The sequence below is a fragment of the Cucumis melo genome, chromosome 6, assembly GCF_025177605.1.
Source record: "Cucumis melo cultivar AY chromosome 6, USDA_Cmelo_AY_1.0, whole genome shotgun sequence".
Taxonomy (NCBI): domain Eukaryota; kingdom Viridiplantae; phylum Streptophyta; class Magnoliopsida; order Cucurbitales; family Cucurbitaceae; genus Cucumis; species Cucumis melo.
The window spans coordinates 26043563-26057674 of record NC_066862.1 but is presented as its reverse complement, the minus strand read 5'-3'; the positions used below and the strand labels follow the sequence as shown (position 1 = coordinate 26057674).

Below are 14112 nucleotides of genomic sequence, written 5' to 3'. Positions count from 1 at the left end.
ATCAAATATATGAAAACATTTTAACTAACATGACAAATCTACGTTGTGTAGGGCATGTCCAGTACAACCAACGTTTACTAGCTATACGATGTAGTGGGACCCGTCCACCAGTCCCATCGTCTTTGTCGTAGTGGACCCTACGATGCTTTCAAGAACGAAATCTAACCTGTGTGCATACGGTACCATATAGCCTCGGGCTCAATATCTCAGTCATGTAGTTAACAAAAATCTCAGGAAGTCATATGAAAACATTATAACATGCATCCTATCTTTATCTTTCGTAAAAATCAAGCTTAATCAGATTGTTTGTAGAAAATTGAATATCTAAAAACAGTACTTGCTTAAAATGATATTGTTTCAACTACTTTTCAGAAAAATAATAATAACGTGCTTATATTTAAATTTCATCATATAACCTAAGCTTGAAACTTATGCTTGAAACAATTCATATAAATCATGTGTTATTCCTAAAATTAGATTCAAACATAGAAACACAATCATAAATAACAGTTTAGAAATCAGTTTTGAAATTTGTTTGTCACTCACAGCCTTAGGCTAGTTCCTTGGTTTGTAGACTTGTGTTATTTCTTCTTGATCTGTCAAACAAACCAAAACCGAGCGTCAAAACCTTATATAGTCTTGTATCTTTATACTAACTTAAGATGACATGCAAAATATGACAATCAACAATTCCAAACTTAGACATAAAAGAATATTTCACCTATTTCCTCAGAATTTTTCAGATTCAACAACTTAACTTCAAATATTCATAACTTCCTCAATACTTCACCACAATTAATGTACTTTGTATCAAACTCTTCATTTTGAACACCTATACAAATTAATTGAAGGAAAGAGAAGAGATTCCCAACAGATTGCTACAAAAATGATCCGAAACAGAGATAGTCCAAAATCGAGTCTTTTGTTAATCCCTAACTTGCTTCTGAATTTAAGCTTACTTTCAATCATTTTGGGCTTACAATTTCTTCATAAAAGTTGTAGGAAATTTCATAAGCTTTTCAAATATACCTAATAGAGCTTCCAACTCTCTTTGTATGGTATGAAAAACTTAAAAAAACAAGAGGCTTCACGATTTCGCACATCAAACTGTGACCTAAATGTCTCTTCGAAAAACACTAATCTAACATCAGAATTTGCTCATGCTTCCTTCACAAAACATGTTAGAAATTGATAAAAATTTCCAAAAAAAGAAAAAACAAACCTTACCTTTTAATTCCACTTGAGCAGTTCAAATTAACTTAAAAATCAGAGAATGTTTGTGTGAATTCAATTTGTCTTTTCAACCTCTAAACTGCAGAACCTTTGCTTCCAATTTTCTCAAACCCTCCCTTAACACAACTCTGAAGTTGAAGAATCCAAAAGTGATGAGAAATGGGAGAAGAAATGTGTGTGTGTGTGGATGTGTGTGTGTGCGTGTGTGCTTGTGTGTGTGCGTGCATGCGTGTGTTTGTGTTTGTGTGTGTGTGTGTGTGTGTTATCTCCATTTTCTTTTATGTTTTTTTTTAAATTCAAAATGATTAATACGAAGCATTGCCAAATTTCCTATATTATATGAAAATAGCAAAGAATCCAAAGAGAATCTCAGGTTTACATGGTATACAAATTTTGCAACAAATTTCAATACATAGAAGTGCTTGTCCATAATTGGAATGTCGATTGTTTTGCTAAAGTATGACATGTTTTCTTGACACAATGAAATAAAATCAAAATTAGAAGCTAAATATTCAAAATACTTAGTTGTAAACACGCCACAATCTCTATTGTTTCATTGCAGGGGAATGGAGTCAACAATGTCAGATGGCTAAGGTTCTTTGTGTATGGATGACCCACCTCTCCTGGCAAAAAACCTAGTACTATGTAACAAAACTGACACTAACTCTCAAATCATTAGTAATATGCTTGTCATCTCTTCGAAACTCGTAAGAAAAGGAAGCGAATCCCAAATCTTGATTTGACAACTTAGTAAATCCAAGCATATTAGAATCAAATGGTTTTCATGGACATTCAATAGTGAATAAATGTAATCAACACCCGTCCAATGATCTTGAAAATCTTCTTTCGACCCGAAGACATAATCAACCAACCAATATTCTTCATGCTAGTTAAATGGGTGATTCTCTTTAATACAATCTTGATATATGGGTCATTTTGCAAGTAAATGTTGTTGCTAAGAAAAGTATATATATATATATATCTCAGGCCAAAAGGCAAGAAAACAATCTTCATCTAAAAGTACATACATAGCGTAGTATTACAAGTACAAACCATGAAGATGTGTCCGTAGTTGTGATGTTTTTTGTACAATGTATCCCAATTGCCTTAATTTTCAAGTGAATGAATAGAGAAAGTGCATCAAAGTGCAAATACAAACAAAAGTATGAGATTCTTATTCGGTGCCGTAAATATAAATTAACCTTAACCATAACCATAACAAAAATAAAACAAACAAAGTCCTTACTCACTCATTAACCACTGGTGACACATAATCAAATCTTTGAAAAACAACTTTAATTTTTTTTTCATAAAGTATATCACGTAACTCAGTGTATGTATGCTTGTTTGTAATTCGAGCTCTAAGTTTATCTAATTCAACATCAACTATTTTTGGCATGAGATCATAAACAATTTATTGAGTTTGAGAATCATCTTTCGACGTACGTCTTCGACCATCACTAGTATAAATTTGGATTTTAACGACACTATTAATTAAAATATTGTGTCGTTAAAAATAAAAAAGGGTAGGGTAGGAGTAAAATGTGTCGTTGAAAATAAAAATTAGAAAACTTTTAATGACACATTTTTTACGTCGTTATTTAATTTCTCCCGTCACAAATTTTGCATGGTTAATTAACAACATAGGTTTTGCATCATTAAAAAATTATCCTAATAAAAGAAGTATTTTCCCACTTTTCTTGACACAAAATTCCCTCACATCACTAAAAAAGCCCCAATTTTTTTGCATCGTCTCTCCTAAAACCTTCCAAAGAAATCAGTCGCCGCCGTCTCTCTCTCAAATGTTTTCTGTCGTTGTCTCCCTCTGCCGTCCCCTCTCATTGACGATTTTTGACCTCAAGTTTGTGTTATCCCCATCTAGCAGATGGTTTTCAACCGTCGTCGTTTCCCCTCGAATCGATTTGTGCCATCATTAAAGGAACCATACCCCGCTTGATTTCTGACAGCCGTTAAAGGAAGCGCGTCCCCCTCTCGCAGATGATTTTCGGTCACCGTTATCTCCCTCCAAAGTGTCGTTAAAGGTGTCGTTCTCGGAATTGATTTTTGACCGCTTTAACCTCTGATTTCTGATTTTGCCAACGATTTTGAGGTAAAATTGCTATCTTGTAACTTCCTCGCTTCGTAATTTCAAGTTAATTTTTGTTTGTTAACTAGCTTGTTATCTAAAAATTATTGCTATCATTTACAGGCTCATTTTGTACTCTTTAGAGAGTTAATTCATTAATGAAATTGTTTCTTATTCAAAATGCCACCAAATATTAGGCCAGAGGTCATAAATCAACACCAACGATTCAAAATAGACTGGGAAAGTGGGAGAGTTATTCATGTATAAGATAGGCTGGGAGAGTGGATAGTAGTAGTAAGTTTCCAAAAGAACATCTATGAGCCGGCTCTCAACTTGATTCTCTTGAAACCTTGATTCAGAGAGTTATGCAAAAAGACATCTTATTGGCAGGAAGCATGCTCTAGGTGTTGGATTAGGCAATTTTGCTTATGGCCTCTTTCCTGTTCCTCTTGGTGCACTGGTGATCTTCAACCCATTTACAAAAGGGAAATATTGTGGGTGGTTGTAGTTTGGGTTGTCTGTGTTCACATTGTTGTTGCGAAAAGGGAAATATTTACAAAATTAGATTGTTTTATGATTTGTGTACAAAAGTTATAGTTTCAGTATTTTTGGTACTTCCAATTCCATCTATCCTGTGTTCTTAAATAAATTTGAAGGATTATTTGATTATATGGTCCAAAATCTGGAAATAGCACAATGCCACATACATGTAAGAAACCATTTTTCTCTTTTGCAGATAGTAAAATTAATATCATCTGGTAACTTTGAGGAAGCTTTGACTCTGTGTAAGTTGCTTCCACCTGAAGATTCAAGCCTTTGATCTGCAAAAGAGAGTTCAATCCATATTAGGTGGGTTGTCGTACCATGAAACCTACTCCTATGGTTGTGGTTTTTCTTCTTTCCAATTTAGCAGTGGAAGCATTGTTTGTTAATCATTACTTAATATCCTTTTAATTATTATCATTCTTATTTTATGAAAAAATATGATGTCATATAATTTTTATTCCAGATAAGAAAAGTATAAATAACTTAGCTTTATCTCCCGACAAAATCCACTTTTTTATTCCACGAGCTTATAGGAGCTGAAATTGATACTAATCGAAACCAATAAAGAATCATAGTCACCACTTATAGACAAAGTATACAAGTAGAAAGAGTTGTTTCGCTATGTTCTCTCAATCACCATTCTAAATTCTCTATATTTAACATTAAAAGTTCTCTGATTTCTACCTAGCCAAATTTCTCGAAGTACAACCATTCTTTCTTGGAGAATATATCTTGTGCTAGTATTCCTCAAGAAATATGATTGTTGTCTAATTTTATCATCTAGATTGCATTACATTTCAACTAGTGTGAATTGAATGAATTAGCCATTAGGTTAGCTCCATTTAGAATCTAGTTTTTGACACTTGCAAGTCTTTGGTATAAGAATCAAAGGAAGCAAGTAATAAGAATCTAAGATAGCACAAAAATGAAGTTTCCCAGTGGATTAGAATTTCAAAAGAAATCTAGAAATTTTCAAGTACTTGTAGGGTCCTCTTATTCATAACTGCATGTTCAAGAGAGACTAATTAAGGTTGTGCTTGGTGTACTTTCAAGTTTAAGGGGATTTTTTTAAAAATATTTAAATCGAGATGTTTGTAACAATTTTCATTTTTTTCTAGATATGCTACAACATTATGTTTGAAGTGATTATATTAATTACACGTGTTTATTCTATATATCTTAAAAGTTTTAGTCAATCAATTTTAGCTTATTTCTTAAGCATTTTACTTTTCTTTTTGTTTTAGGAATAGTTGTTGAAATGCCGCACATTTGCAACACCGTCGAAATCAATTTTTTGGTTACCTCTGTGAAGTCGTCTTCCACTGTTTATTGCTTCTTCTTGCTCCCTCCTTCGTTTGGTTCATTCTCCATTCATTCTGGTTCGTTCGTACGTTCTCTGGTTCTCTCCCTTCACTCTCTTTTCTCTCATTCACATTTTTTGGCTGAAATTTGAGTTATTTGATTGCTATTTTGAATCCTCTGTTATTTTCTACTCTCCACTGCTGCCATTCCTTGCAAATTTAACATCCAGTTTAGTTTATCAATGCATGAACAGTAATATAAGTATTATAGTTTTCATGTCAAACATAATAATTTCTTGCATTTTGATTGGAACATTTAGCGAGTTCTATTACTATTCTGTATTCTTCTGGAGTTATTTGGTTTTTAATTTTACTTGGTCGGTGTTTATGAATACTTAGATTAGGAATTGAGTTGTTTAAAAAAAAAATTAGGAATCGAGAATGTGTGGACCGTGTTCCTTTTCCTTGGTTGAGTTCAATAAAAAGTGAATATTCCAACATCATACCTCTAAAGGAGATTATCAATGCCTTAACCTATTGTATACATTCTCAACTTGGATGGGGTATGAAACAGAGGAAGAAAATTGAGGAAGAGAAGAGATGCGAAAAAAGGAAGAAAGAGATGCTAAAAAAGAGAGGTGCATTTGGCAAAGTTTTGAGGAAGGATAAATAAAAGAGGTACAAGAAAAGAAGTTGTTGGTGGGTAAGAAATAGGAATTCAGAAAACATAAGAGGCCAAAATAATCTACTTTATTCACAAACCAAGATTATTTCCAACCCTTGCTTTCTTTCTTTCTTTTATTCTACAGTAAATGAGAACTGATGCTAGCAATTAATCTCAAAGAAACCAATAAAAGAATAAAGCTAAGTAGCTTCCAATGAAGGGATATATAGGTATACAAATAATAATTATGCTATGAGTTTCAGCAAAAGTGTAAAACACTAATTATAGCAAGAATAATGGGGTATCTAATGAACAGTACCTTCACAGGTGTCATTCAATTTTCTCTTAATTGTATGGTTTTATGCTATATAATGATATTCAATGATATGAAAAATACTTCATGAGATAGTTCAGAAGTTTATACCACCTATTCTAATTTGCATTGAACTTTTTTGTCCTTGATAGAGTTCATTTAATTCAACCATAGACTTATGATATAAAATGAATTTGATGGAGGACCACACTCATGTTAAATGGTCCTCTACTTCCTCTTGCCACATGCTAAATAAGCAGTTACAATTCTCTTCTTGGAAGTATTCAAAATATCTAAGGTTTAGTAATTTGAGACGTTGAACGGTTGTACTATAAATTCTGACCTTCTTCGTCTCCAAAAGCATCACTTCCTCTACACCTTCATCAAGTTTAAGTAGAGAGGAAAAAAAATTGAAGGTGGAGATGGCCATTGGACAATTCTCATATACTTATACAGAGGATTACATAGATATGGATATAAGCTCATCTTCCAATTTCTGTTATTCTTTGAACTCTCCGCCTCAAGCAAGAGAGTTTGAGTTTCATTTTCATGAATGTTGCAATATATTTATTAATATATGATGATGATGATGGTCTGTATTTGCCTTTACATCCTTTGAAATAAAAGTAGACCCATTTGATTCAGTTTTGATTGTGGGTGACTTGTTCATTAAGATTGAAAACAACCTCCTTTCCTGTCTTGTTGTTATTCGTTCATGTATTATCGATTCTACGTATAGCGTAGACAAGAACTCAAGAGGAATTGCTTTGTTCCTGTACTTACTACTTGCTTGCTTGGTGAATATGAGCTTTGTTCTTTACTTCGATGCGACGACACAAATATATTATTGTGTCGTTGAAACTCTTTATGACATATATTTTGTGTCGTTAAAACCCAAATTTGTAGTAGTGGCGCGTTGTTGACAAGACATTTTTTGTATTTTCTATGGTGGGTCTTTAGGCTTTTTCTATTTTTAAAATTGTTCTATTCAGTGTAAATATTTTGCTGCTTTGGTATATTTTTTAAAAGACCCCTTATTTTTATTATTACTATTAATTATTTTTTCCTTTACTATTAATTATTGTTCCTTCTCTTTTTATCAAACCAATCAAAATCCAACTTTCTCCCTTCAATTAATCCTCTTCCATCCCATCACTTTTATCTTCCCACAATATAATTACATTTTCCTTAAATAATTATATTTTCACCAATATCAATATTATTTATTGCCAAAAATAATTACATATATACCTAAATGTAATTAACCAAAATTCCTCAAAATTTACCAAATTAATTAAACTAATAACATTCAACTTAAATCAATTCTTTAACAACACCAAAATTTTAATTTCAATAATTAATTAAATATCTCCCAAAAAAATATTTAAATAAATTCTAATTTCCACAAAATCAAATAATTTTAAATCAAAATGCGAAAATAATGCCCAATAATTCCAACACAATTAAATAAAATGAAGATAGTTAAATTTAAAATTACCTTAATTTTTGGGGTGTTACACCAAACTTCAATTTGCATACACAGCTTGTTTAGGGTGGGTTAGAGTGCTTTCTCACATGGCTTATTATATATTTTTCATTTGTATCTCGCAACTTCCAAACTTTAGTTTTGTAATTCCAAATCAATTATGTACTTCTTTTACGTCATTTGGATTGCTTGTAAACATGTTTAGGAAGTCTTTTAGCTACTTATAATATATTATCTCGAAAACATATCACACAGTCCAAACTTTAATTGGCAATTCCATATGACTTAGAGTGCTGTTGCGCTCTGCCCCAAGTTCACTTCTTACAACCATGTGGGGGCACTACCACCTAAACATTCAACGTGAATTTCTTTGCGAGATAGCACGCAAAATGCCTAGTAAGTAGAATACAAACATCAACTTATTTTGAAATAAGAACTTATTTTAAAACTAAAAATATAAAAATCTTAAAACCATAAAATATTGATCATCTTGCCTAGGACACTTCATGTTATGTGAACAAAGTTGATGCGATGCAATTATGACACATGGGGGGAGGGGGGAGGGGAATAAAACATGTCATTTGAAAGATTAGACAAAAATGTCTAACGAGTTAGATCTTTTATCACCATCTTTAATAAGCCCATTTCTGTAGTAACACGAAGCAACGCATTTGCAAAACTATGTGATGGAAAATAATTGTGCATTTCAATAATAAAACTTAAGCTTAAATTAAATCACCTCAAGGCGTTAGGTATATTACACAACTCAAATTTCATTATCAAATATTTATAATTCACAGGAAAATTATTTCTTGTTAAATCATTCATAATGGCTCATCTCGGACAAAAATACACTTCACAAAATGCATCATATAGATCATCTCGTAGAATCACTCTGAATGTTTATTACATGTGATGTGCTCCCATTTCCACTTTGGACTTGGCAAAGGACATAGCAACCCGTCAGGTTTCTGGTGTTTCGGCTTGACCTGTTGACATATCAAACATTTCTCCACGAACTCGGCTATTTTTCGTCGTGTTCCTGGACACCAATAGTAGGCTTTCAAGTTTTGGTACATTTTGGTGCTTCCAGAGTGCATTATGTAAGCAGAGCTATATGCTTCTTCTAGACTGCTTTCCTTTAATTAATGCACCATCGCTTCTAAACATGTAATAAGTCTGTTCAGCGTTCCTCACTTCTTTTGCCAGGCTTCTTGATATAGGGTCATCTAGTTGAGCTTTGACAATCTCACTTTCTAAGGCGAGTTTGACTTGGAACCGTGCACTTAAGTTCCCCCTTGATCCCAAAGTTAAGGCAATCCCACAAGTTTTCAATTCTCATAGTAGGGTTGTTTTTCCTCCAATTACTTTGAAAAAACTCTTTCTACTCAGTGCGTTGGCTACATGTTAGCCTTTTCAGGGTGGTAGGCGATAATACAGTCGTAGTCTTTAATTAATTCCATCAAACGCCTTTGTCTCAAGTTCAATTCTTTCTAGTTAAAGATGTATTTTAGGCTTTTGTGGTCAGTGAATATGTTACACTTTTCCAAGATGAGGTGATGCCTCCAAATTTTTAATACATGTACGATGATCGCCAATTCCAAATCATGTGTGGGGTAATTGTGTTTGTGTCCCTTTAGCTGTCGGGATGCATAAGTGATTACCCTTCCTTCGTACATCAGAATGTATCCCTGGCCGTGATGAGACGGATCACAGAATACTTCGTATTCCTTGCCAGACGTTTGTAACACGAGCACAGAAGTCGAAGTAAGCCTGTGTTTCAACTCTTGAAAACTTCTTTCGCAGTCATGTGACCATTCAAATTTTGTTGTTTTCTTGGGAAGTGTTGTCAATAGAAGAGCTAATTTGGAGAATCCTTCTACGAATCGTCTATATTAATCTGTTAAGCCGAGGAAACTTCCAACTTCAGAGATCGTTTTAGGGCATTCCCAGGTTTCAATTGCATTCACCTTTTGCGAGTCCATCTTCAATCCTTTTGAGAATATGATGTACTTAAGGAACACTACTTGATCTAACCAGAACTTGCACTTACTGAATTTTGTGAATAACTTTTCTTCTCACAAGGTTTGCAATATGATTCTCAGATGCTCTTTGTGTCTTTTTGCATTTGGGGAGTAAACTAAAATGTCATCAATGAAAACAATGAACTAGTCTAAGTAGTAATGGAACACCCTGTTCATTAAGTCCATGAAAGCTGCTAGAGCATTGGTCAACCAAGAGGACATTACCAAGAATTTATAATGTCCATAACGTGTCCGAAAGGCTATTATTTACAAACAGAGGTCGTTGATCCATGGAAAAGGGTACTTATTCTTTATCGTCATTTTGTTTAATTGGCGATAGTCAGTGCATAGGCTCATAGACCCATCTTTCTTATTTACAAACAGAATGGGCTCCCCATGGTGAGGTACTAGGCCGAATGTAAGCCTTTTCTACTAGTTCCTCTAGCTGATTCTTCAACTCCTTTAATTCGCTTAGGATATTGGTGTGGTCCTAAGTGCAACCTCCCTCTTAGATGGTAATCCACTCAATTCTTCTAGGAATATGTCACACCCCACCCCATACCAGACCTAAATTGTGATGCAAGATGTGGTATGAATTTGAGTATCTTAACGCGTTAAATGCCAAAACACGCAGTCTTGAGGTCCTTAAGTTTTGTTTAATCGCCTAATGACTTTTCTTTGTCTTAACTTATAACTTTACAAGTACTTTTTAGGCAATATAAACACTTAACACAGAGAAGTTAACCAAACTAAAACTTTACTAAACTTTGGCTAAGCGTTTTACAATAACTTTACAACATTACAAATACACAACTCTTAAAACTTAAAGAGGTAAAATGCCTCGGTAGCCTTCTCGCCTAGCAAGTCCTTCCCCCACTACAAGAAATCGGGATACTCCTCACACATAAACCAACGTGAAAGAAAGTAATGTTAGGAGACAGATGTTGCCCTTACATACTATTCTCTAAGTTGGTGAAGTTCACATATCCCGACACTATGGAATTGATGTTGGCTAAGGTAGACCTCTCCCTATGGTAATAACATGAACGTCGGGGACGTGTGACAATTAACTATATATTTGATTTTTTTTGACATTGTTTGAGAGACATCGGGATAAACTTTCGTATTCCGGATGCATATGAACAAGGCGTTGGTGAAAATCAAATATATTATTTAATTGTCACACATTCCTTGATGCCATGTAGCAAACGTTGGGACGTTGGCTCTAATTACCGACCTACTTAGAACCAACGTCGGGGGATAGGAAACAATTAAATAATATGCTCCATTTCCCCTGAAGTGCCATGCACAACATCGAGAGAAGGGCTAATATATCTCGACTTCATAAGTAATGCATCGTGATTATTGTCAATAATTCTGAAGCATTACTAATGGCGTCAGGACTAAGCATCTTCTCCCGACATTTTCGTGGTGCATCAGGAGTGCCCTTGTACAAAGAACTCTTTCAGTTCTGTAAATCACAGTACCGAAAGAGAAAAAGAAAAGAAAGAAAACGAGAGAGAGTAGAAGGAAGGAGGGTTTGAATTTGTTTTGTGGTTTATTTTTGAATTAGTTTTGGAATCATTTTTATGATTCAATTTGAATTTTATGTGTTTTATGGAATTTAGAATTAAAAATTTGAGGGGTGTTGCATATTGAAAATTAAATTTTAAGAAGGGGTGTAACGATTTCAATATTTGTCTTTTTGAAGGTTGTTATTGTTTTATAATTACTGTAATTTGTGATTCATATTTGTTTTGGTTATTCTGCAGTTATGGTAGTCTTTAGTTCAAACTTAGTTGTTTTTTCTTAGTAGTTTTGTTTGTTGGAACTGTTAGGTAGCTTGTAAATATTGAAGTAATTTGTTGTAGATTTGTTACGACTATCTTACAGTTATGGTTGTTTTTATGTTCATAGGTACTATGTCATTATTCTTGAGTGGTTTCAAGGATACAGATGTTTTGTTTCTCGAGTTTGACGACAAGTTAAGCAATGTGGGAGGCTCGTTCCGGTGGGTGACAATTCAGGTGAGTCTCAGTACTTTAACGATAATTACGAACACATAGATTATTTTAACTTGTTTCTTATATAATTTTGTTTTCTTTATTAGATGAGACTCAACCTTCTCCGACTCCTAGGAGATGTCAACAGTTTTGACTCTTTAAATTAGAGAGGTACGTCCATAAGAATGGTAAGATTTCGATGACCATAGCCTCAGGAGCGGAAAAACCAATATCTCCATACGCTGTTTGCTTCAGCAGGCCTTTGGTATGTGTGCGAGACATACATTTCTAGTTCACTACCTTAGGTGGGCTGATGTTGGACAAGAATATGTCGAGGTTTTCAAGGGAGCTCTACAGGACATGCAGTAAACAATTCATTTTCATTTCAAACATGTGTGGTGTTTTGTAATGTGTAACATTTTTTCGTACTTGAGTTCAATGATCAAGCAATGAATAGATTTGTTGAGCATCAAATGCTCATTTCTTTGAAGGAGTCCAGGGGCAACTATCATAGACATTACAAAAAGTACATCAACCCTGAACAGGCATGTGCCAATCCACCACACATATTGGTGGGACGTCTGCAAAATTGACACTTTTTATGCGAACACTACATGAGCTATGCATTTTAGTGAGACTTATATATTGTAATGAGACACTATTTTATTTAACTTTTTGTACGTATAAGTTTAACAATTATTTCCATGCGGGAGCAATTATGGACGAACAAGGATGCTAGACAAAAGCAGCCTAACAATTAAAGTAGCAAGTCTAAGTCGTTTCTACAACGACAATACGCGTTTGTTGAGAAACGAAATGAGCCAGTCGACCATGTGGAGTTATTCAAGAAAACACATGCTCGGTGTAGCTAATTCATTTTGCAGGCTGCTGAGGATGGACGTGTAAGTTCAAGCAGTATTTTTGTCTTATTTTGTACTTTTATTTGTCTTTATAACTTAATTACAAAATTTGTTGCAGAATCAAATGCTGGAACTCATGTCTCAGCTCATCATAAATGGTTTTCAACCACTCTCTAGGGACGAGATATTTGAGAAACTTTTGGGTAGACGTATCAGGCTACTCAAAAGGTCTTGGTTGGGGACCCAAGCCCAAGTCCCGCAAGAATTGTGCTAGCAGTTATTCGACCTCATTTTCATAAGCTGAGAGGTCGAAGAAGCTAAAGTCCTGATTGAGCAGCAAAGAGTCGAGCTTGAAGAAACTAAATATATGATTGAAGAACAGAGAAGGACCTCAGAGCTGCTAACACAGCAAATGGAAGAAATGAAGAAGATGGTAGAAGAAATGAGTCGAGCATAGAGGGGACATTAGCCCTTGCGGTACGTATTTTTGATTTATTAAGTTTTTTTACTCTGCATTATTCAGTGATATGTATATCTAAACTTATTTTTGTGTCATTGTAGGTGTGGACTTGTTGTAATATGGCGTACGCGGCCATTAGGAGACAAACGTATTTTTTCATTTCTATGTAATTTTTTTATACATTATTAGATAGTTTAACATTTAATTATATTATATTTATTTTGGATTTGATATTTTATATAGTTATTTACTAATTTATTGCATATTTTGTACAATTTGATTCAACTTAAATTGAATTAGAACTGAAAAGAATACTATATGATTGAATAAAGAATAATTCAATTAAAAAATTATTTCAAAACCATCTCCTGACACACATAAGGTGTCGAAAGTGATGCCCTTTCCCTAACGCTTGATCGAAAGCATTGCAAGAAAGGTTTTTGACGTTGCATCGAGAAATATCTTTTTCACGACACCTAAAGAGTACGTCGTGGATCATATTTTTTTGGCCACAGAGACGTTGGAAGAAGCATATTCGTGATGCCGTGTTGGGTGCACGTCGGGAATAGTTCTCCTGATGCATTTATTTCGACATCCTTCTCGACGTCGGTTTGTAGGTCAGAGAAGCCTTCCCTGATGCTATTTCCAATCTTCGCTGATGCATTACCGCATTTGAAGTCCTCCAACTTGTTGTAGTGCCCTTTCCTTACTTAGCTTGGATGCCAGGTTCTTGGAAAGTAGTAAGTCTAAAAGACTCAATGAGGTTGAAGAAATTCTTTTCGCGAAATACCTTTTATAAACCTTGTTTCGCCAAATTTTACATAAAACATCTTTCACATATAAACTTGCCATTTCGCATAAATGCTTCATCTCACTTAGTATATCAACTACATGAACACACATTAGTCATATGCATTTCTTTTGCTAAGAATCCCGGATCATTCTCTATGCAGAGACTTGTCATTTTGCGTTTAGACTACTAAGATGTTCTTTTCATCGTCAACATCCAAGAATATCTTGATTCGTTCTTGTTACTCTGGTCGCTAAACACAATAATGCAGTTCTTTTCTACATTGGTTAGCTTCACCCCACCATGTAGTTCTTTTCTACATGGTTGTCTATACCCTTATGTGCAC

At 34.2% G+C, this 14112-nt stretch overlaps 1 long non-coding RNA gene across 1 annotated transcript; it reads left to right on the top strand.

Annotated features, from left to right (window-relative positions):
- Positions 1-2937: 2937 nt before the first annotated feature.
- Positions 2938-13239, top strand: LOC103500126 (uncharacterized). Its single transcript, XR_539978.3, has 7 exons — positions 2938-3343; positions 4056-4168; positions 5110-5244; positions 11571-11680; positions 11764-12558; positions 12635-12993; positions 13078-13239. It is a non-coding gene; the product is annotated as an uncharacterized LOC103500126 (long non-coding RNA).
- The last annotated feature ends 873 nt before the right edge of the window (positions 13240-14112 follow it).